Source organism: Sardina pilchardus, chromosome 5, assembly GCF_963854185.1.
Source record: "Sardina pilchardus chromosome 5, fSarPil1.1, whole genome shotgun sequence".
NCBI classification, from domain to species: domain Eukaryota; kingdom Metazoa; phylum Chordata; class Actinopteri; order Clupeiformes; family Clupeidae; genus Sardina; species Sardina pilchardus.
Window position 1 is genome coordinate 28,491,569 of NC_084998.1, and position 25,606 is coordinate 28,517,174.

Here is a 25,606-nt window from a genome sequence, read left to right on the forward strand (position 1 = left end):
TTTCTATTCACACACGCACGCTGGCGAATTCGAACATTCTGAAACGCGCATTTGCGATGAAACATTGCGCATTCTTCCACGAGTTAACAGCCAGCCTACAGCCTAGTAGGCCTATGCAGGGGACAGATAGATGGGGTGGGGGTCGGGAGGCAGTTAATTGTCCTCAATGATGCCTCGGTGATGTCTGTAGACTAGCCCTATCTACCGCTCTGGCCTAGCCTAGACTACCTCTTTTCGACCAGGGCTGTGCCGGTGCTGGTGCCGGTGCTGACGTTGAGCTGGTTCTGGTAAAGCACCGGCACCAGCACCGGCACGCATTTCCATAGGGTTCAGCACGGAGCAGAATGTTAATAGAGTTGAGTGTTACTATGCCGACGCACGTCTGAATCAGCTGTGAAAACAAAAAAAACCCATGGCTGCCGATATCGGTAAATGACTGCTGAATCGGTTGAAATGTCATTTGTGTGACGTTATTTAGCTTGGATTTGTCTAAAGTAGATTGAAAATAAACTATTTACTATCTGGTTATACCATTGTTGTACCCACTAATAACGTCTGGTCTGAGATATTAGCTGTCAGTGAAACTATTTTATACCGTTAGCCTGCTAGCTTACGTAGGCTAATTTAGTTTAACGTCGGCTTTTGCTAACGTCATTCCGTAGTGTTAACCAAAGATTCTAGAGTGCTACGCTCATTTTTAAACGACAGTTCAGTATATTTACTGTTACCATGGTGCCACGACCCTTATTACGTAACGGCCCCAACTCTGGGACCAGCAATTTCACGGTGCCGTGCCGGTGCTGGCTTTTTGGCACCAGCACCTGTCATTGTTCGGTCGAAACACGCAGAACCAGTTCGAGATTGGGCACCGGCGCGGCACCAGCACCGGCACCGCTGCGGTCGAAACGAGGTAGACGAGTGTATGGGGGAGGGGGGATGATCGGTTTCAAATAGGCTGCAATGGATAGTGTTATGTAGGCCTATAGACCCCGAAGCCATTTGCTTTGAGAACGGCTGGCTGATGAAGTTGTTGGCTGGCTAGCTGGCTCAGCCAAAACCTTAATGCAGCCGCCACAGTTTTCATGACACACAATGTTATTGTATTGTTTTGGACAACGTTCTGCACGTTTCACTTCAATGTAGACTGCATGCGTTCATTGCGTTGTGAACAGAGCAGCAATCTCTGGAAAGGAAACGGTGGAAGTCGCAGCAGTAGCCTAATAGCCTATCACCTGTAAATCCATCTGTTCCAGAATATTTGGTTCATATCATCAATCTTTGGTTTTGGTGTTTGTGCAACCGGGCCCTGACGATTTAACAAAAGTCTGAGTAGCCCTACGTAGGAATTAGGAAAGTATGTAAGGTGAGATCAAAATCAGGCTACTTTGTTAGCTTCTTTCCCCCATGTCATTTTGTCGTCAACTCACTGTGAGTCCTGTGTATCGTAGCAACGAGCACAATTACTGATGTGGTGTGTCCAGTGGGAAAATCTCATGCAGGCCCAGTTTCTAAGCCATCGTTTATTTTTTCGCGTGTCACTATGATATAATTATTTTTAGATGCAAAAAGTCTAACTGGCTTAGTCAAAGTTTGTCAGATGGCGGCAGAAAATGATTGGCTGGCGAAATTATTTTTCGTTAATGGTAGGCTAGGCCTAAACATATTGTGATTCATCCGTTTATTTCAGATAGGTTGTTATTAAAAACCACTAACAAAAAATAATTGTTCATCGACGTTGAAAAACAATCAGAAAATACAATCGATATATGATTCTGCGTTTCGCTCCTGCCGAGATGTGAACACGGGTCCCCGGCGTTGCAGACAGGAGTGTTAACGCTGCGCCACTTGACATTATACTAAAACTGTGTTAGGATAGGTGTTTGACTTGACGTAACTCAGTCAGTCCAGCAAATATGTAAGAAAATGCTTATACATTAGTCTGAGCTTTAAAAGATAGCCTACAAATAGAAGATAAGATATACAACTATGAATGTACGTAGGCATACGCGCCCTACGTACATAAGTAGGCTACGACGAAAATATGTTTTACACATGTAGGCCTGTCGCAAAGTTTTCAAAACAAACTCGCATTTTACCACTGTAAATCGCCTCCATAGACTATGCCATGTAAATGAAAAATAGTTATTAAAATAAAGCACATATATACTACATATTGCACATATATAAACGATATGTTTTATGGTAAAATATTATTCTCATGCCCGACTGACAGGAAATCCTTGCGACATCTGCTGTGAGAAAAGAGAATAGCAGCCCTGACAAAAATGGCCGAACGCGAGACAACATAGTGTTGTCACATAAGTGAGCGCAAAATAGCTCTAAACTAGCTTGTACCGGTGTGCTTTTGATCATGTAAAAATTCTGGGTGACAAAACACGCGTATTTAGGAAAAGTCGTGAACGTAGGGTCCTGGAATTTAATCGAGTGAAAAGATTTTTTTTTTTTTGTAATCGCTGCGGTCAAATGACCGCAGCCTGGCAGTTCTAGGTATATCTAGGTCAAACCCACACGGCGCTTCTAGGAATACGCGTCAGCGGTCAAATGACCGGCGCTTGGCGCTTCTAGTGTTAATCCTTGGTAGCCACTTATTACAAGTTATTTCCATGCAGTTTCCAGTGCAATAACTCTGCAGTTTTAGGTAATAGCGATGCAAACAGCTTTCATTTTAAGTATAATAAAATCGTAATTATTTGAAACTTTACTTATTGCTTTTGTTTAATTACATGACAAACAAGGAGGTAATTTCCAGGAAAATACACAGCGTCAGGGCCGTAAAATACATTATCACTTATTTCCACCCAATTACTTAGTTATTAGCCTACTTAGAAAGAGACAAACCAAGTCATTGTCGTAGTAAGCTGGTAAAGAAGATATTATGTGCCTGTAACTAAACTGGAACAAGTGAAATAATTTTATGGAAACTATATGGTATCAGAGCTGTAAAATGCACTATTGCCTCTTCCTATTTAACTATCTAGATGTGTTGATAAACCCATCAATTATCCTTATGAAATTTTTAGTGTTAGTGGAAATAAGTGATAGTGTATTTTACGGCCCTGATGCTGTGTATTTTCCTGGAAATTACCTCCTTGTTTTTCAGGTAATTAAACAAAAACAATAAGTAAATCCTGGACTATCATTTCAAGAACTAGATTCATTTTAACACTAGAAGCGCCAAGCGCCGGTCATTTGACCGCTGACGCGTATTCCTAGAAGCGCCGTGTGGGTTTGACCTAGATATACCTAGAACTGCCAGGCTGCGGTCATTTGACCGCAGCGATTACAAAAAAAAAAAAATCTTTTCACTCGATTAAATTCCAGGACCCTACGTTCACGACTTTTCCTAAATACGCGTGTTTTGTCACCCAGAATTTTTACATGATCAAAAGCACACCGGTACAAGCTAGTTTAGAGCTATTTTGCGCTCACTTATGTGACAACACTATGTTGTCTCGCGTTCGGCCATTTTTGTCCAGGCTGCTATTCTCTTTTCTCACAGCAGATGTCGCAAGGATTTCCTGTCAGTCGGGCATGAGAATAATATTTTACCATAAAACATATCGTTTATATATGTCTGATTGTTTTTCAACGTCGATGAACAATTATTTTTTGTTAGTGGTTTTTAATAACAACCTATCTGAAATAAACGGATGAATCACAATATGTTTAGGCCTAGCCTACCATTAACGAAAAATAATTTCGCCAGCCAATCATTTTCTGCCGCCATCTGACAAACTTTGACTAAGCCAGTTAGACTTTTTGCATCTAAAAATAATTATATCATAGTGACACGCGAAAAAATAAACGATGGCTTAGAAACTGGGCCTGCATGAGATTTTCCCACTGGACACACCACATCAGTAATTGTGCTCGTTGCTACGATACACAGGACTCACAGTGAGTTGACGACAAAATGACATGGGGGAAAGAAGCTAACAAAGTAGCCTGATTTTGATCTCACCTTACATACTTTCCTAATTCCTACGTAGGGCTACTCAGACTTTTGTTAAATCGTCAGGGCCCGGTTGCACAAACACCAAAACCAAAGATTGCTGATATGAACCAAATATTCTGGAACAGATGGATTTACAGGTGATAGGCTACTAGGCTACTGCTGCGACTTCCACCGTTTCCTTTCCAGAGTTTGCTGCTCTGTTCACAACGCAATGAACGCATGCAGTCTACATTGAAGTGAAACGTGCAGAACGTTGTCCAAAACAATACAATAACATTGTGTGTCATGAAAACTGTGGCGGCTGCATTAAGGTTTTGGCTGAGCCAGCTAGCCAGCCAACAACTTCATCAGCCAGCCGTTCTCAAAGCAAATGGCTTCGGGGTCTATAGGCCTACATAACACTATCCATTGCAGCCTATTTGAAACCGATCATCCCCCCTCCCCCATACACTCGTCTACCTCGTTTCGACCGCAGCGGTGCCGGTGCTGGTGCCGCGCCGGTGCCCAATCTCGAACTGGTTCTGCGTGTTTCGACCGAACAATGACAGGTGCTGGTGCCAAAAAGCCAGCACCGGTGTTCTGTCGAGTTGGGCTGCCTCGTCGAGATGAGCTACCGTAGCAGAATTCGATAGAACGTATCTGTTGAGATGGGCTACCTATCAAGTTGGGCTATGTGGTGTTTTTTCCTTTTATATTGTTTGAATAACATAGAGTGATAAGATACATTAATAACCTTTAATACCATATACTTATAAACAAAGGATCAACATGGAACAACGTGTACAGGCATGCGCAGGCATGTCCAGACATGTACAGACGTGTCTTGGGTGAGAGTGAAACAGAAGAAAGGGGACTCTCCACTCAAGCAGGAGTGAGGGCAATGTGCCAGCTGGTTGAAAGGGTAAAATAGATGCAAACTGGAAAACTGGAAAGAACCAGAAAACCCAAACTATAGCAAAAGAGTGCAAACAACTATGACTCAACATAGTGACCTAATGAGGGGTGTGCTCATATTCTTTAAAATGGAGGAGGGTGAAACTTTCCACCATTATGATTGGATCCTTTGGCTTCTCTGCCCTTTCTGATTGGCTAAACAAGATCTGGTGACGTTCTCAGAAGGAGGCGCTTCTGAACAGAATATAAGGGAGAGCAGAGCAGCCAGAGCTTCAGATCGATCTCGTCGAGGTACCAGCTGGTAGCGCCGCCTTCACTCTATTGCTTGGTAGTGCAGTTCAGACATTGTTTGGATTGTAATATCATTGTGATACAGTGAATAAAGATCTTCAGTGTTGGGAAGTCTCTGTCTACGTGGTCTCCTTCGGATGCTTGGTCCAGAGTGATAATTGGTTTCTTTACAAGAGTTAATTGGTTCCAGAGTGCTAATTGTTGAGAAGTCCAGGAGCGTGGAATTTTCCACCACAGATCTGGAGGTTCCTACCGAGATTTGAGGAAAGACAACCAGGAGAGCAGTTCCGCCCCGGGTGAAGCAGGTTCCGGCAGTTCAGTTCTCCAACGGGCCCAAGGTAAGCAGTTTTTGCTTATATTTAGGGAGAACTGTGCTGTTGGGGCTGGTGGGTAGCCTGGGACGGGTTGTCTCACCTAACACTCTCCAAAGAATAGTGGAGACACAGAGACAGAGATTGGGTTATACTGTTGATCTTAAAAGCGTTTGCGTTTATAGGTATATGGTATTTCCTCTGTGCGACAGAGAAGACAGATAGTAAGGAAACTAGTCTGTAAAGTGTGCGACACTTATGGTGGTTTTGTATGACAACTGAATATAAATACAGCTGTATGTTAAAGGTGTTAACTCTGTGCGACAGAGAAAACGGGAAGTGCGACTAAAACCGTGAAAAAAAAATAGCTGCGAGCTATACAAGAGGCATATAATATTTTTTATTTTAAACTGTTTAATAATTGGGTAAAATACTGAGTGCATACCATCTTTGCTTGTTTCTGTTGTGGGGCGTGGGCCCATGTAGATGCCAGAGTGCACACACACACTGAGGATTGTGGAAAGCTTGGGGAACCAGCAGGAGGTCTACATAGAGGAACTGGGGAAGAAGTGCACATCCATAGAAGCAGCAGTGGGAGCAGTGGTCCAATCGCTGCAGACATCACATGCATTAGATGTAAACCTGTTGATAGAAATATTAACGTTCAATCAAGGGGCTTTCTGGGAAGAAGAAGGTGATCCATTTACTAGACAGGAGTGTCCCCATGTTCAAATAAAAGAGCCACCCCCAAAGATCTACTTTAAAAGAACCACAGGAGAAGAGGGAGAAGAGCAGTGGAAGTGTGGGTTTAGTCAGGATCCAGGGTGGATAGAGGCAGGAGGGGAGACAAAAGTGTCAGACTTAGCAGACCCGGTGACAGACAGTGAAAACAAAGAGGAACAAAAGTCAGAGTCTGAGGCAGAAGAGGAAGAGATAATTCAGTCTTCAGACGTAGGCTGCAGCTGGAATAGCAGTCACAACCCAGATACTTATAGCCCCTATTCAGAAGAGATCTACTCCCCAAAGACCCCAGACTTTGAGCAGGAACGTGAGGACGAGTTAGAACAACACCCCTATAGACCCCCAGAGCCAGAAGACTACTCCCCAACTGTCCCAGACGACCGAGAGAGAGAGAGGTCCTTGTGGACAGAGTGGCGTTCTAGTGAGTGGCGACGGCCAGACCCAAGAACATCCCGCCCATTGCCAAGGTGTATAGAGAAGGTGTTAGAAATAACAATTTGTCAGCCACACCAAGGGGGATTTCAGGTTGACACAATAGTAGTGGAGAAAAGTGGAACAATCTCGTCCAAAATTTTTACAGGTGCAGAGCCATTAGTAGTGCAGGAGGTGATCCAACAAGCATCTCAGTTTGTGGGATACAAGTTCCAGCCTATAGTTGAGCAACTGTTCAGACTGCAGCCCGAGAGCAGAAAGCGTGGGAGGAGAGTTAGAGCAGAACAGGGAAAGAGAGCCAGAGAGTGTTGGACCTGATAGGACCTTACAAGTGCTTTGCAAAATAAAGGGTAATACAGCCGCTTTGCTGAACAAAATTATATAATCAATAAACTGTTTGCTTGAATAAAATAATAAATACAACATTTCTGAAAGTAATTGCTGAATGTTAAAACTGCAAAATAAAATAAAGGAGTGAAAGAGAAACCAGAGCCGTAGTCTGAAAGTTATTAAAAGCAGACACAGAGAACAGGAAGTGAGCTGGCTGACTGCCCAGAAAAAGGGAGAAGTGGCCCCCTTCCTCTTTACCCGCATACAGTCTAAAAGACACATAGCTTAGAACAAAAAAGAAACATATATGAAGGCATTTATAAATATTGGGAGAGTAGAAATACAAGTTAAGGCAAAAACCATCACCGTCACTGAAAAAACAACTGAAAAGGGTAGCAAGTACCTCGTGGAAGTGAAGGATCGAGACACAGGCACAGATTTCAACATAAATTTTAAAACATACGAAGGGGTTAAGGCCTACATAGAACTGGAAAAGGGCAGTCAGGACGACACAGAAGAAACAGCTAGACCACTAACGTTACCTGTAAAAAATTAGGACTTACCTCAGATTAGGAAAACAAGGAAATAGAGACGAAAAGAAAACACGTCCACAAAGCACCAGGAGTCTCACACACATACAGAGTAGAAGACGCGGCCAAAGTGGGGGAAAGGGGACTACACGCCCACACACCCCTTAGGCGACATAAATAAGGACAGAAGGACATCTAGTGGACAAAGAGAGAAAACACAACCAAAATAACAAAAACAACCGAAAATATAATCGTGGAACTATAATACATGGACCTGAGTGATAAGTGGTCCATAGTATTCACCCGACAGCCAGGAGGAAAGTGGCAATTGATGATAGGAAATAGCGCAGACATCTGCTGTGGGATATTTGTGTGCAGCAGTTACACAGAACTTACACAGAAAGTAGCGCGGCTGGTAGAAGAAGCCTATATCTTTGAGTCAGAAGTGTGTATGGACATAGTGAAACAATATTAAATAAGACTAAAAAAGTAAAACATAAGGAATAAACAAATAATTAAAATAATATAATAAGAAGGGCAAGATAAGATAAATATAGGAAGCGTATGGCAGAAGGCGAACAAGGAAGGGAGTGGACATTAAAAATTACTCAGGGAACAGGGACGAGGTGGAGATTACACGTCACAAACGAAAAAGGGGAACACTTTGCAGGAGAAAGAGTGTCACTTCCTGCCCACTGTCAGAGTTGGGGTTACCTGATAGACGCCGTCTTATACACAGTAGGAGATCTGTACCCAGATTGGGCTCACTCTGAAGAGCCTGAGGAGCAGGACGAGTCAGAAGAAGAAGACAGCTCAGAAAAGGAGGAGACACGCTACGAGAGCTTTGCCAAGCAGCTACGAAGGAATAGCATAGAAGAAAAAGTTCGCCAGGCTGAACTAGAAGAGGATAAGAAGAACATTTGCTGCAGATACAAGGCTGACAGCGTCGCCCAGAGAGAGAGACACAATCATATGCGTATAGTAGAGGAGATTACAAGCTACATCACGAAAAATATCAGAAGGAATACGAAGAAGAAAGGAAATTAGATCTTCTATACAGAGATATCGACACTGCCCTAGAACAATACAACAAAGGAGAAACAGACCCTTCAGAGGTAGAGGAAGCCATACGCCGAGGTTGGGTCCCAGGGAGCCGTACTGGGTGGATCCCAGGCCTGAATAGGGGAGAAGGCTCTATACACACTGCAGACAGCATCATAAAGGAGGTCCAGGAAGGGACATACAAGTGTAAGCGCTACCCCAGACGAGGAGGGTTCAACGTGCCCGAGGAGGAAGAACCAGAGGAATTGCCAGAGTGGGAAGAAGTGGGATACCCCAACATCCGCACGTGGGTGTCATATCCAGAACTAAGGGAAAGCAGGGATCAGGAACCCAAAGAAGGAGGTGACAAAGCAGATCCTAAAGAACAGTGAAAATCAGCAAGAAAAACAAAGAAAAGTCAACAAAATGACAACCAGACAGCCAACCCCACTGGAGGAGGTGGTAAGGGAAAACAAGATAGCAAAACCAGAAATTGAGAAGGTAAGCCAGAAATGGGCCAGCCGGACAAAATCAGACGCCTCCCCGTGGCCGCAAAGGGGAACATTCGACCCCATAGTCCTGACCCAGATGAGAGAAAAGGTCATGAACTACAAGAGCAGCAAAAAAGGAGAGGAAAGGAGAAAAAAAGAGGGAAACTGAGCTCCAAGTATGGGAAGCTTTCGCAAAGATAGCTGAGCAGAAAAGGAAGGAAAAGGCTGATCAGCAGAACACTCCCGACCATGTACCAAACCCAGGAGAAAAAGAGAAGATGCCCTATCCACAACCAACCCAGAAGGAAGTGACATCACAGGACCCAGCCCCAGCTCCAGAGGCACCACCATTCGAAGAGAGACCACCGCCATATTCTGACACAGAAAGGCTATACCCAGAAGTTCCAAGCCTACAGGAGGCAATCAAACACATAAAAACAGGAGGTCCATACACTCCAGCATTGCAAGCAGTCCAAGAGGTCGGGAGTCCCACACTCCCGGCGATACAGGCAGCCCTGATGCTAAGGGAGATCATTATGAAAGGATCTCGTGACGAGGTAATGGAGGAAGCAATGAGGATGCTGGAGCTGAGGAGGATCAGCCCTCATGGGTCTCCACAGGGATCACCCCAGTCATCACAGCCATCGTCCCCAGAGTCGCCCTCCGCCCCCATGATATCTGGATTCCCAAAGGAGGGAGTAAAAAGAAACAGAGCAATGGAGGAAGGACATGCGACAGCTTCAGAAGAAATAAGAGAGGAATGGACAAAGGAATCCAGATGGGAAAAGGGAGTGCACTGGACAAGCACCCCAGGTGTGGGAGAAAGAGGCATTAAGGGATCAATGGATGAAGAAAGGAGGGAAGAAGAATATAGGAAACAGGTACAAAAGGAAAGAGGAGCTGAGGAATGGGGTGAAGGAATAAAGAAGTGGCTGGATGAAAAACTGAAAGAACTGGGAGAGACAGAGGGCATGGAAGGAGAAAGGAGGGAACTAGTCTACTGCATTCTGAACCAAGTGGAAAAAATGAAGAGGTGGGCAGGAGATGGGTGCTGGGGCAGCACAAAAGAGCACAAAAAATACAGGCAAGAATACCAAGAGTTCCTGAGGATGGTGGAGGAAGAAGCCAAAGGAGGCCTGAGACATGCCAGTCCCCTGGAAAAGAAAGAGCCAGCCTGGACAGAACGAGAAGGTGAGACAAGCCAGGAGCAAGAGAGAGAAGGAAGAATAAAAGAACAGCGTGAAGCTGAAAAAGAATGGCTAGAACAGAATCTGATGGAACTAGGAGACCCAGGAATAAAAAGACAGAAGAAGGAGATACAAGCCCACCACATCCTGGGCAAGATAAAGGAAATAAGAACCAGGATAGAAGAGGAGGGACAAGATATGACACACTACCCGACGTATCTGGAAACGGCTACGGCAGAGGCCCACATGAGGCTGGGACAGGTCTACGCTGAAAGAGAAAAGGAAGCGAGAGCACTGAAAATCCAAGAAAAAAGGGAAAAGGAAAGAGAAATGGCTGAGTTACGAATCATAGCAGAATTAGACACAGAGGAAAGTGAGAGCGAAGAAGAAGAAGAAGTTAGGAAGACACGGGAACAAATGGAGAGGTCCCTGAACTTAGTCGAACAGACTGCAGGCCAGCTAGAGGAGGCATACCACACGGCTATAAAGGAAGACCAAAGGGAGAGGGCTGGACGCATAAGGGAACTACATGAGAACACGATTGGGGACCGGACACGCCTGGAGGAAATTATACGGGACGAAAAAGTGTGTGCAGGCTGTCACGGAAAATACAAGGGAATGCACGGCCTAAGGGTCCACCAGACCAGGAAGAAGAGTAAGTGCAAAGACAAGGGAGCAGCACTACAACTCCCAGTGTTGATCCCACCCAGAGTAATAACCACTGGACTGATGGGGATAGGCAGAGTAAAGAAGGGAGTTGAAAAAGGCATGAATGAGATTCGGCGAGGAATGAAGAAAGGACTGGACGAAATTGAAGAAGGTGTGAAAAGAAGCCTGAAGGAAAGCAGGAGGGAATTGGAAAAAATGGAAAAAGAGAGAAAAGAGGAGAGAGAGAAAGCTAGAAAGAAGGGAAGAACACTGGAGGACATCCGAGAAGAATCAGACCCTGAGGATACACCAATAATGGCCCCACTGATATTCAAAGGTACCAATCACCACTACCAGCCCTGGGCCCACTCAGACGTGAGTGGTCTCTTGGCAAGGCTCCCAGTGTTACACGAGGGGACCGGCAGATGGGTGACGCATTTCGAAAACGAAACCCAGGGGAAGACTCTGGCTGTGGGGGACATAAAATATGTGCTCAGCATGATATTGGGCAAAGCTGAAACCGAGACAGTGTTGGAACGCGAAAAGTTGGGAAAACTGATGCAAACATCACACAACGATGACCACCATTTCGACCTGTACAGAAATGCAATATGGAAGGCTCTGAGAGCAGCTTATCCTAACCAATATAGCCCCACAGCTGTTCACGTGGAAAAACTCAAGGACAATGAGAATCCAGCATCCTTTGTGGAAAAGGCAGCCCAGGACTGGACTGCCAGGATGGAACAAAGACCAGAAGAGTCATACGCATCTACAGTACAGTTCAGGCAGGCAGTAATGGATGCACTGCCGAGACCAGTGAAAACACAGCTGGAGAACGACTGGAGGTGGGCCTGCATGACGAAAGACGAGTTTAGGCAGGCAGTTGCCCACCACGTGACAATGTACAGACAAGGGGAGGACAAGAAAGAACAGCAAGAAAAGGAAGCCCTGCGGAAGCTGACCCAGATGCAAATTCAGGAGGTAAAAGGCTCAAAGAAGGCAGCCACGCAAGCTCCAGTAATGCCAGCAGTCCAAGCCCCAGCAATGCCAGCTCCAACCCCAGCACCAGTACAGATGGCAGCACCAGTAATACAACAACCTGTGGTCATGCAGCAGCCCCAACCAGTGCCACCAATGATGCCCACACTCCAGGGACCAGGGGGATGGTATGGGCAAGAACAACAGCCACCACAGCAACAGTGGTACCAACCAAGAGGCCGTGGAGGACCTCGTCGAGGAGGATATGGACAAGGACGAGGAGGAGGCTATGGAAGAGGACAACAAAACCAAAACCAGCAAAGGGATAACAGGTGCTGGGTGTGTTGGGGTGAAGGACACATCTCAAGAGACTGCCGGAACAGACCCCAAAACGGAGGTCAAGGAGGAGGCCAAGGTGGTGCAATGCCACCGCAGCAAGGACAAACACAGGGAGGAGCTCAACCACAGGGACAGATGCAAGTCTCTCCCTACGGGGGGGGCTTCTACCAAAATTGACGAGGCCCAGAAAACCCAGGGGAGGGTCAGTTTCCCATCTTAACGAGGGGAGCTGATAAGGAACCAATGCTGCAGGTTCTAATACAGGGCAAAGAAGTTAGATGTTTAGTAGACACAGGAGCAACGTACACTTGTCTTCACCCAAAAGATGCCCAACACCTCCCCAGATCTTCAGGAAAGTTTATGAAGACAGTGGGTTTTTCGGGACAAACGCAGCTCATTCCAATGACGATACCAGTGTCAATTCAAATCGAAGATAAGGAAATTAGAATACCAGTCCTGGTAGCAGAGCATACGCCTGTTAACCTACTAGGAAGAGACGCCCTGTGCAACCTGAAACTCCAAATTGAATGCTCTCCCCATGGAGTGGAGATAACAGGATTGGCCACACAAATGGCCTTAATGATAAGTGAACCCCCACAAAGCGACATGCAACAGGTCTATTGGATTGGGCAATTGGAACCAGACCTGGAACGAAGAATCTTTGCACAATATGGACATCAAATCAGCGACCTCCATGGTCGCCTAAGGACACCGAGGTGCCCCCTCCACTGTACAGTAAAATTCGACGCAACACCCAATGAGGAAAGAGAAAAGAAATGGAACAAGGAAGTGGGTGTGTGGAAACGTATTCCAATGGACATACATGCAATAATAGTAGCCAAGGAAGGAGTGGCTGCACAAGTGAAATTTGTGGAAGGATGGGACATGGGCGTGCACTTTGACATGCCCGGAACAATGCCCCACATCACCCTGAGAGTGGCAGTAGGGTACAGATCAAGACAAATGGGCCCAGCAATGCTTAGGGCCAGATGTGCTAAATGGAAATACACCATGAACGACCGATTCCAAACAGCCATCGATCCCGGAAGCGGCCCAATGTTCAGAATAAAACTGGACAACCCAATCACGGTGTGGGGTGTCCCACAGGTGATTGAGATAACAGAAGCAGAGTGCCAAGAACAGAAGGAAGTGCCCTACGTGAAGGGATGCCCATACGGAAATGAATTCTGCCTGTGGCGATTGTTCCCAGGAGCAGGACGACGGTGTTGGGACAAGACACGACACAAGCCTTTCAGCAGTGAAGACATTGAGTGGGAAACATACAAACAACATCTGTCATGGCGCTCAAAGGAAGACTCAACACCTCTTACAGGGCCAGAGCCTATTGCAGAGGAACAGGAACTAACAGAGCAGGAGCAGACCTTACAGGGTGTGGCCAACATACCCTATGTAAAGAACTGTCCATACGGTAATCCGTACTGCATGCGTGGCCTGATAGGAGGAGCAGGATACAAATGCTGGGATAAGAAGAATCATGTACCTCTCACCATATCTGACCCGGACTGGGAAAGGTTCGTGAGCGATTGCGCAGAACAAGAGGAATACCGACGGTCTTGGAAAATAATGCTAATACAGGAAGTAGCAGAGACGACCGAGGAAAGGACCAACAGGATACTAGGGCAAGTCCCACCTTCAGTGTGGTCCCAGGGAGACGGAGACATAGGGCTGGTGAAATCAGCAAGCCCTGTGGAGTTCAGACTAAAACCAGGAGCCACACTGCCGTTCCAGCCACAGTACCCAATATCACCAGAAGCAGCAGAAGGAATCAGAGGAACAATTGAGGAGTTGTTGAAGGCAGGCGTTCTAGAGGAAGTCCCAAGGGCGAGATGCAACACGCCTATCTTCCCAGTACTGAAAGCAGATGGAGTAAGATGGAGAATGGTACAGGATCTTAGGCCTGTGAACGAACGGATTGAAGACTACCCAGCAGAAGTTCCACACGCCAATGTGTTGATGACCAACATCCCACCGGATGCAACAGTGTTCTCTGCCATTGACCTGGTCCAGGCATTCTTCACCATAAGGGTGGCACCAAACAGCAGAGAGCTCTTTGCCTTCCAATACCAAGGGAAAACGTTCCAATACACGCGCCTTCCACAGGGAATGAAACACAGCCCACATATTTTCAACCAAGCTTTGAAGGAGGATCTGAAACATGTCAAATGCCAAAGTACGATCCTACAATACGTGGATGACATTTTGCTATGTTCACCAGACCAGGAAACATGTGAAAAAGACACCGTCCTTGTACTGACCGTCCTGGCCGAAGGGGGGTACAAGGCGTCAAGGAAAAAGTTGCAATTTGCGCAGCCCCAGGTCATCTACCTGGGGCGAATAATCACCCATGGACACAAGGGCATTGCCCCCGAACACATTGAGGCTATCACCAAGGCCCCGAAACCAAACACAGTGAAGCAGATGATGTCATTCATAGGTCTCATAGGATTCAGCAGTGACTGGGTGGAATGCTATGAACAGAAGATAGCTCCCCTACGTTCTATGATCGTCAGAGCAGGGACCAGCAGCCTCAAGAATCGAGTCACATGGACTTTAGATGGAGATGAAGCCTTTGAGAGAATCAAAAAGGAGCTGCAGAGGGCGCCAGCATTGGCACTACCTGACTACAGCAAGCCTTTCCATCTGTATGTGACAGTGAAGAAGGAACCAGGACAGGACGCATACATGGCAGCCATTGTCTCTCAAGTACAATGCCATGGAAAAAGGAAGCAGTCAGTGGCGTACTATAGCTCCAAGCTGGACGCAGTAGCCCAAGGCTACCCACCATGTTTTCAGGGACTAGAGGCAACATACTTAGCTTATGTCAAAGCGTCTGGCATAACGATGGGTTGGCCTGTGACAATCTACACCAGCCATGCAGTGGCTCAGTTAGCTGAACAGGGAAAGTTTTGCTTAACTCCACAAAGACAGCTCAAATACTACAACCTATCCTTCTGTCCTGACGTCACAATAAAAACATGCGACACCGCCGGAAACCCAGCTGACCTCATACCACTCGAGTATGAAGGCAGCCCACATGAATGCGTGACAGACTCAATAGCGTTCTCTAAACTTAGGGAAGACCTAGAGAGTGAACCCCTGTCAGAGGGCGTTACTTATTTTGTAGATGGATCAAGTCATAACTATGACAACAAAACACATGCAGGGTTCAGTGTAGTACAAATGCTAGGACCAAAAGACTTCGTCACAGTCATGTGCGAACCATGCGTGCAACCCTGTTCTGCCCAGTTGGCAGAACTCAAAGCTCTCACAGCAGCATGTTCACTTGCAGCAGGGAAGGAAGCAACAGTACACACAGATAGTGCCTATGCGCATAACGTTTGCCATGTGCATGGGGCACAGTGGAAACAGAGAGGTTTCAAAAAATCAGATGGAGGACCTATCCAACATTTGGAACAAATTCAACTACTCCTAGCAGCTATGATGCGACCGACACAGCTAGCAATATGCAAATGCAAAGCACATTGTAAGGGGCAGGACCATATTACCCTAGGTAATGCCAAGGCAGATGAGGTAGCAAAGGAAGCAGCTTTCCAGGCTAGGCTTCAGAACAAGGCTCCAAAGACCCCTCAGGAAAATGAACCTCACACTGTGATGCTCAGCAGAGTAGGCCATGGCACGTGGCCACGGCCAATGCCATGCCCCGCCCCCTGCCCCTATCCCTACATGGAGTGCCTGTGGTGCTCCCAGTGGTACGACCCTGAGCATCACCACCAGCCAGACCCCTCTTGCTGTGCTCTGTGTCAGAGGGCGAGCTGCCCTATCTGTTGGAATGCGCCCTGTGCCACTAGGTACCCAGCGGGACTGATGGATCGAATCATGACATACGACAAGTTGGTATTACAGCAGAACAATAGGATGGCACTGCAGGCTCCTGCCATTGAGGTAGGGCGAATGATGGTCCCGGCCGCAGCGGCAATGCCAGGGGGAGATGAGGTGAGGGTAGTGGTACTCAATCCCATACACCAATTAAACACCATTAAGGAAATGCAGACAAACGCCCCTCGCATAGAGAAACAAAGATGGCGAGATAGGGGAGCGACACTGGGTGGAGACGGCCTTTGGAGGGCCCATGATGGCAGAGTGGTGGCCCCGAACCGTTTGCTTGATTTTCTCATTCAGGATGCGCATGATGTTGATCATTGCGCAAGGGGGGAAGTCAAGGATCAGATCCTTAATATGGGGTTCTGGGCACCACTACTGCAGGATCGTATTAGTTTTGTACTCAGAAATTGTGACACCTGTGCAAGACATAACATACGAAAAGGCATAGGACCAAGACCTCTGGGACACATCCCACTCCCAGACGGCCCATTCAAACACTTAGTGATGGACTACATTGACATGGGCAAAACAGTTAGGAAGTTCAAACATGTCTTGGTCGTAGTATGTCGATACTCAAGGTGGGTGGAAGCCTGTCCAACCAGTGGGCAGGATGAGGCAACTGTCATTCGCTTCCTCACAAGGGAAGTGATTAGCAGGTTTGGCGTTCCAGAAACAATAAGCAGTGACAATGGCAAAGCATTCACAGCTAACACATGGAGAGAAATTGCTAAAAAACTGCAAATCATGACGCGGTTTGGGTGCGTCTACCACCCCCAGAGTCAGGGAATGGTGGAAAGGGCAAATGGAACGTTGAAAAACAAAATTTGCAAGATTTGCCAGCATACAGGGCTAAATTGGGTGGATGCACTGCCCATTGCTCTGATGAAAATGCGTTGTGAGAAAAATCGAACCACCTTCCTGACACCACACGAGATGGTGACAGGAAGGGCAATGCCCACTCCACGATACCATACGGATGGGCGACCCCCTCTAGCAATACTAGAGGGAGAAGTGGGCAACTACATTAAACAACTCTCTCAAGTTCACAGGGCAATTTACAAGGAACAACGGAAGAGAGAGGAGAGATTGAAGAGAGAGGCGGAAAGGGGACCCATACAGGTGGGAGATTGGGTGTACCTAAAGGTGTTCAAGAGATCGTGCCTCGACCCCAGGGCAGAGGGACCATACAAAGTGACTCACACCACTCCAAAGTCAGTAAGGGTGGAGGGGTCAGATTTATGGTATCACCTTAACTCTTGTTACAGGGCACCTCCACCGAGAGAAGCAGGAGAACCGGAAGGTGACGATGGAGATGGGAGACCCCCAAGCCCCCCAGGGGAGGATGATGGTGGTGGGCCGCCCAGGGGAGAACCAAGTACGAGTGGGAGTACGACGAGGAGGACACTGCCGGCTCCTGACCATGGCCCTGGGCCTGATGTGTCTGGGAGGGATGCTGTTTTCTCTCCCCTATCAGTCTCTGCAGGTGGTGACGCTGATGGGAACCTACCAGGACCAAGCCGAAGGATGGGGCCTGGCGAGCGGCGACCACCCAAGGCTGAGACCGCTTCCCAACCCCAAGTATCTGGAGGAGCAGCAGCACGCCCCGCCGCTGACCTCACGGACAGCTCCACGACCAACTCCCCAGCCACCACGCCTGACGAAGGAGGCTACGCCGAAGCCGAGGAAGAGCCGCAGAGGGGGGAAGAAGAAACAGCGCCACCCTTCTCCCACGGACTACCCCTGTACTACGAGGAATACGGCACTATCAACTGGGAAGACCTTCGCCCCAGTACCAGTGTCCCAGCTGAGGAAGAACCGAGGATGGACGGCACGACGCAACGAACCGAGGTCCAGGATGTCCTTGACGACGTCTTGGCCTGGATACCCCCTTTCCTACTCAGCCCTATTGGAGATGCACCCAACCGAGATCGCCCCTCTCGAGGTGACCCCTACGGTAACTACAGGTATCCAGACACCAGTGGAAACACTGGACAGGAAGACACAGAACTCTACCGGTACAGCTATCCCGGAAGAGACTGGGGTAATTACGACGATCCATATGAAGGTGAATGGTTCCCTCGACTCTCAGGAAGTGAGGAAGACGAGGAAGAGGAAGAATAAAAGAAGGGGACGGAGAGGAGGCTCCCTGCCTCTTCGTCCAAATGGAAAACAAAGACTGAATGATATAATGTACAAAGAACTGTGTAACAGATCAATAAACCTCCCGAATACGAATGAGTCAGGAAATACCCCGGAAGGGTATAATGGGACAGTGATTATGCACAACGAGGGGTCAGGAGACGATGTATATATACAAGCAGGAGACACACCTAATATAGGGAGCACACCCATAACTGATAGTACACTGGCTCCCTTAGAGCAGGGTAAAGGAAGACGGAGGAGGTCGCTTGGCAACACCTACGAGGCCTTCGAGAACAATGCCTGGATGAAATGGGCTGAATTCACTGGAAAGTCGATACACCCTGAAGGACAGTGTTATGTGTGTTCGGCAATCCGGCCCAAAATAACAGTTGTACCAGCATCCGCCAAGCTCGAAGAAGACTACCCGCCTGGAGGAAACCCGCCTGCCAATGTGCTATGGTCCCCATTCAGGTGCTACATGTACATGGGAAGCAGCCAATGGCGTGGGGTAGACATGACAACGGGACAATTCGAGCCACGCATGAACAACTCGGAAAGATGCAAACGGGAATACCCAAGCATGGGATTCAGAACGACGGAAAAGACTCACTGGTCCTATGAGATACCGGAAGGAGTACAGTTCGAATGTTTTGAAAGCATGTGGAAAGGAGGAGAGATAGTTCAAGAGGGTGGGAAGCTATCCGGAAATGCTACTCTCACCCCCGTAGGAAGACATGGCCCAATTAGGGGCATTACATGGAAGTTCGGAAAACATGTAATCGCAGCGCACTATCTCGAGAATGAAGAACCTGGAGAAGTGACGTATTACGGAGCCTGCAAAGGACGAACAATGTTGAACTTGACGTCTGGTGTACTCACCATAACCAACCTAACCGATCAAGATATAGGAAAATACTCTGTTGAAATTAACAATAGGGACCCAAAGTCAAATGAGATCATCTCTCTGGAGAGCTCCCCGGAACTGAGATGGCCCATAGGTGCAGGAGAAGACGTGGGGAGGTTTGAGGGACTCTGTGCAACGAAATGGGTCCGCTCAAAGCATCCTTATGACTTCCACCTACAAAGGAGGAGTGACGGCACTAAGCCCCAGAAAGACGTGAGTACATTCCTGCTTATGGTTGGCCAGGACATCCCGGTGGAAGGCTCGTGGTGGGCATGCGGGAAGAAGTGGGGGATACGTAATACCCTACCAAAACTATGGCGGGGACTATGCGCTAGGGTGGAGCTAGCTCAGCGAACTCACATCATTCCATGGAAAGAGAGGGACTCCGAACAACCCAGCATGTCACCGCCAACAAAAGGACCACCAAGAAGAGGAAAAAGGGAAGTGTACCTGGACCGATTCGGTCAGCCTAAAAACATTCCCAAGAAATTCAAGGTGAGGGATGAGGTGGTGGCAGGATTTGAAGCCCTTATACCAGCTATTGGAGTGGCGAAGAACGCAGAATGGATTAACATGATCAACTATAATTCCCTACGGTTCATGAACGTCTCCCTGGATGCGTTTCATGGGCCGCAGGATGGATGCAATGGAACGCCGCTTGAATGCCACAGCAAGGATGGCCATGGAGACAAGAATGGCTGTGGACTGGATATTAGCCAAAGATGGTGGTGTGTGTGCAATTGTAGGAAAGGACTCATGCTGCACATACATTCCAGGACCAGGCGACGAAGTTGCAGACTTCAACAACGCGCTAGCAAGACTTAAGAATCTGAGTACGGAGGCCCATTCCATTTCAGGAAAAGGGCCCACCTTTGAACTTTCGGATATAACAGGCTTCTTTGAATCCGTGGACCAATGGTTCAAAGACACTTTCGGGTCAATAGGGGGCACTATAGTGGCGTTCCTCCTCAAAGTACTGCTAGGAATAGCCCTGGTAGTGGGACTGTTCTGCTGTATCACGCAGTGTTGCAGCAGGGTCTGTTCCAAAGCCATTGCCAAACAACTCCTCGTCCAGGGAATGGAGGAGGAGGAGTACGAGATGCTCATACTGCCCGACTACGAGACGGAGGGTGGGGCCGGCTATCCCCCACCCCCACCATGGCCATCTCCCGAATGGGAGAGTTTGAGGGTTTAAGATTTTCTTTGACATAAATACGCCCGACACAATATCGCTCGACACAATATCGCCCATAAGGCATAGCTTAGCATAGGTAACTTAGCGTAATAGAGGATTAGCCCTCACCCGCAAGGCCATCCAACGTTGGGAAAACCCTGGATAGATGCTTGCTCATAACAGTACTGCTTGTTCATGATGTCTGTAACCTTGCCCATTTGTCACAGACCACCCCTGGGCCCGCCCGAAGGGCGTGGCGGGGTGAGTGGCCCAGGCGATATCCAACGACGGGTAAGACCCTTATGGCCAGCAGGGGCAACCTAAGGCAGGGTATCGTCACAAGCGCCCCACCCCAGTGTGGCGTATACTTGCGGCCGGTAACGCACACGCGGTCCGGAAGGGACCAGTTTGCACCTGACTGAGGTGTCCACAAAGGGGCTGGGTCAGTGTACAGGGAAGGCTAGACGACCAGCAATGGCTGGCTTCCTGTAAAGCAGTCTGTCTATAACCTATTACTATTATGTGAACAAAGACAAAGCCTGGTGGCAGAACCAAGCACGTTGCAATATATCTCCTATTTGGCATGATGGCCGTTGCGTTTACATTGGGTTGTCTGACCCGTAGGCGTTAGGGAATCACGTCTGGTGGTTACCCTAGGGGCGAAAACCGTCTCGGGCCCTAGCCTTATATCTATAGTAGCAATTGGTCTCCTCTGTCGCTCTGTCTGGATATTTATTCTACATGTAAACTGCACTCACATAGTCACACCAATATACTCAGTTATACTCATATTTACTCCATTTGTTTGCCCGCATATATACTCAACTGCTCGTTGCATAGGTAAAACGTAAATGGTGTGGTTATTGTTAACATGCTCATGTGCAATTAGTCATAGGGCGCCGTGACCATATAAAGGCTCACGACACGCCCATATGTTTAAATCTGCTTCGCTGCATAGTTCATGGGTGAGGCTAATTTAGCCTCAAAGGGGGGAATATGTGGTGTTTTTTCCTTTTATATTGTTTGAATAACATAGAGTGATAAGATACATTAATAACCTTTAATACCATATACTTATAAACAAAGGATCAACATGGAACAACGTGTACAGGCATGCGCAGGCATGTCCAGACATGTACAGACGTGTCTTGGGTGAGAGTGAAACAGAAGAAAGGGGACTCTCCACTCAAGCAGGAGTGAGGGCAATGTGCCAGCTGGTTGAAAGGGTAAAATAGATGCAAACTGGAAAACTGGAAAGAACCAGAAAACCCAAACTATAGCAAAAGAGTGCAAACAACTATGACTCAACATAGTGACCTAATGAGGGGTGTGCTCATATTCTTTAAAATGGAGGAGGGTGAAACTTTCCACCATTATGATTGGATCCTTTGGCTTCTCTGCCCTTTCTGATTGGCTAAACAAGATCTGGTGACGTTCTCAGAAGGAGGCGCTTCTGAACAGAATATAAGGGAGAGCAGAGCAGCCAGAGCTTCAGATCGATCTCGTCGAGGTACCAGCTGGTAGCGCCGCCTTCACTCTATTGCTTGGTAGTGCAGTTCAGACATTGTTTGGATTGTAATATCATTGTGATACAGTGAATAAAGATCTTCAGTGTTGGGAAGTCTCTGTCTACGTGGTCTCCTTCGGATGCTTGGTCCAGAGTGATAATTGGTTTCTTTACAAGAGTTAATTGGTTCCAGAGTGCTAATTGTTGAGAAGTCCAGGAGCGTGGAATTTTCCACCACAGCTACCTTAATACCTATCAAGTTGTGCTACCTACAGTAGTGGCACTGCCATTTCGTATTTTCAAACGATTTAGGGCCATTTATATAATAATATAATATGTTTTATGTACATTTACACCCAAACCCCAACATTAAAAATGCACGTTTACAAATAAACAGGATTTTCCGGTCATTGGTAGTAATGTGTTAAATCAGGCTCCAACCATAACCTCTAACGCTGATATTTACCACGTTATGTACAGTATTTTAGCCTACTTCCTGTTATCTGTGTTCATTCTTGGCAAAGCCATGAGATATCGATGGCTTTGGTTCTGGGGAAGCTGTGGAACTTGCTGCTTAAACGATCTGTTGGAAACGACGACATCGAGGCATCAGGTGAGCTTATCCGTCATTTAACCAGAAATAATACACCGTTTCAAAGCACACTGGACATGTTTACAACATCTCTGAATGAATGTTGCCCTGCTGAAATGAAGCTTTCAGCTAGCCAAGACCGCGCTCTTCTTAAGCCATGCCTTATCGTTATTCACTTGTCGATCAAACTTTCTGTTTCTTCAGTGCAACCCGATGTTATTTAAATGTATGGGTAGTTGTTAAGTGTAGCTGTTAGACATTTTAATTCAGTATCACAAAGCGGGTAATAATGATGTAGACTTGCGTCTAGCTACTCTGACACGTGTAAACAAAGCTAGCCTATGCCCAAAACGTTAGCCCTCATCAGTAGCCTACTAAACCAGAGGTCAAATTAACAAACGGATCTTGTCTGATGCTGTGTTGATCGTATGCATGCATTTCCCCCTTGTTTTTATTTTATTTTTATTTGAAGTCCTTCAGTTGACAGCTTAGAAAGGTAAAGCTATTAGTAGCCTAGCTGGCTCTCCTTCGCAGAGGTGGTTGCATAAAATGTGTATGGTATCCTGAGCTCATGCGGCATGCAACAGGAAAGATGTTTAGGCTACATGTCAGATACCCCGTCTATTTCTTATGTGAGTCATACCAAAATGCATGGCGACATACCCAATGTAGACCTTCCATGCTGTGCTTCCAGATAGGCAAATGAATTAAGACATGCAAGTCTTAAGGTGCACATAGAAACCATAGAAATGTGATTGGTTCTATCTCCATCTATTGTATGAATATATGATGCATTCTTTTTCTCAGATGAATCATTTACATAATTTACATTATGAATCTGCAATATCAAGAGGAGTGCTCCCATGAATTCATCCATAGGTGAGTTCATGTCACACTTTCAAACCTGTGTGTGTGTGTGTGTGTGTGTGTGTGTGTGTGTGTGTGTGTGTGTGTGTGTGTGTGTGTGTGTGTGTGTGTGTGTGTGTGTGTGTGTGTGTGTGTGTGTGTGTGTGTGTGCGTGCTATATATAGTGTACTATTCTATATATTTATAATATACACTGCTCAAAAAAATAAAGGGAACACTTGTTCATAGGAGTATAGCATCAAGTCAGTCACACTTGTGGGATATTGATTTGGCCAGTTATGCAACAGAGGTAGTTGTGAATCAGGTTGACCTGCTTTAATGTCAACAACATTTACTACAGGTGTACTAGAGGGCCAACTGTGAGACGACCCCCAAAACAGGAATGGTTTTACAGGTGGTGGCAACTGGTAATTTTTTCATCTGTATCCTTTTTGACTGATGTTTCACTAGTTTTGCATTTGGATAGGGTCAGTGTTACTACTGGTAGCATAAGCCAATATCTGGAGCCTACAGAGGTAGTCCAACTCCTCCAGAATGGCACACCAAGCTGTTCCATTGCCAGAAAGATTGCTGCGTCTCCCAGCTTAGTTTCAAGAGCATGGAAGAGATTCCAGAAGACAGGCAGTTGCTCTAGGAGAGCAGGACAGGGTGGCAGAAGGTCCTTAACCCAGTAGGAGGACCAGTATCTGCTCTTTTGTGTAAGGAGGGACAGTAGGAGCCCTACTATAGCCCTACAGAATGACCTCCAGCAGGTCACTGATGTGAATGCCTCTGGCCACACTGTCAGAAACAGACTTCATGAAGGTGGCCTGAGAGCCCGATGGCCTCTAGAGGGACCTGTGCTCACTGCCCAGCACCGTGGAGCTCAATTGACATTTGCCATAGAATGCAAAATTGGCAGGTCTGCCACTAGAGCCCTGTGCTTTTCACAGATGAGAGCAGGATCACCCTAAGCACATGTGACAGACATGAAAGGGTCTGGAGATGTCGTGGGGAACATGATGCTGCTGCAGTGTAGTATAGTCTTATATGAAGTAGAAGTATTGTGTTGTAGTACTATGCAGGAATATGTAGTTATAAGCAGTACTATCCTTTATATTTTAATGAGTGTTGTATGGAGTTGAAGTATTGTGTCGTGTAGTACTGTGCAGTATACATTTATAAGCAGTACTATCCTGCATAGTACTGCTTATAACTACGTAGTGCTGCATAGTACTACACAACACAATACTTCTACTTCATACAACCCTGATTTCAAAAACATAAATGCAGTTAAAATGTCTGTTCATTTTATTGTGTAGAAGTGTGTTAACATTACAAATTCACTTCCAATTGATTCCAGCTTAGTCTCAACTCCCTTCCATTATGCTGTACAGATTTATATATCTGGTGTTCATCTTTTTAGGTGTCTTGTGGGTATTAATCCTGAGAGGGGGACAAAGGCAAATGGCAGGAAAACAAGAAGCACCCCTCCTCAGGTTTCCATGTGCTCCGAAAACTGATGGACTGTTGTTATGCCCTCGTCTGAAAATGGTGAGTATTATACAGTGCAACCGGAAAGTATTCAGACCCTTTGTTGTGACACTTGCAATTGAGCTCTGGTGCATTTTATTTCTATCAATCGTCCCTGAGATGCTTCCATAAGTTGACTAGAGTCCATCTGTGCCTAAATGAATTCATTGCCCATTATTAGGAGAGGCAGCCATATCTTTATATAAGGATTCATATTGAAGATGTAAAATTCTACAGCATCGAAAATGCTCAAGGGCATGGTAGCCTCCATCATTCTCAACTGGAACATTTTGGAACAACCAACAGTCTTCCTAGATGTGGCTGCTCAGCCGAACACAATGCTATTGAGTATAGCAGGGAGCAACAACACTTAACACACATAGAAAAGTGCATGGTTTACAGAGAAAGCAGCAGTGAGGTTCAGTTGTGCAAAAAGTGTAAAGTGAGGAAGACCAGGTTATGAAGTGAGTGCTTAGTGCATGTTCAGGTGAAGAATAGCTTGTAAATAGGTACTATCCCTAAAGTGTGATGTTTTACATCTGATACTACTGTACCTTCTCCCTGGGTGACTGTGAATAGATGGTGTGCTGGATGGGAGAGGTCAGAGATGATGTTTACGGCTTTCTTGGAAAGAAAAAAAAGGCAGACTACAGCCAACGATTTTAGAGGCCCTGTGTACTACCCTCTCAAGCCGTTGTTTGTCCTGGCTGGTGGTGGCACTACCATACCATGCCAGAGCAGGATGGAGAAGGTGAGTACGCTTTCGATGGTAGCCTGATAGAAGTGGATCACGCCTGCTTGACCGACCCCAAATTTCCTCAGCTGGCGGAGGAAGTGTAATCTCTGATGGAAGGA

General features: G+C 46.7%; 1 long non-coding RNA gene across 2 annotated transcripts; it reads right to left on the reverse strand.

The window, feature by feature from the left end:
• Positions 1-4,697: 4,697 nt before the first annotated feature.
• LOC134079632 (uncharacterized) lies at positions 4,698-7,624 on the reverse strand. 2 transcript variants are annotated; one of them, XR_009939102.1, is made up of 3 exons: positions 7,539-7,624; positions 5,918-6,114; positions 4,698-5,575 (listed from the first exon to the last, which is right to left on the reverse strand). It is a non-coding gene; the product is annotated as an uncharacterized LOC134079632 (long non-coding RNA). The 2 variants fall into 2 exon arrangements; XR_009939101.1 differs by having other exon boundaries at positions 4,698-5,583.
• Between the last annotated feature and the right edge of the window lie 17,982 nt (positions 7,625-25,606).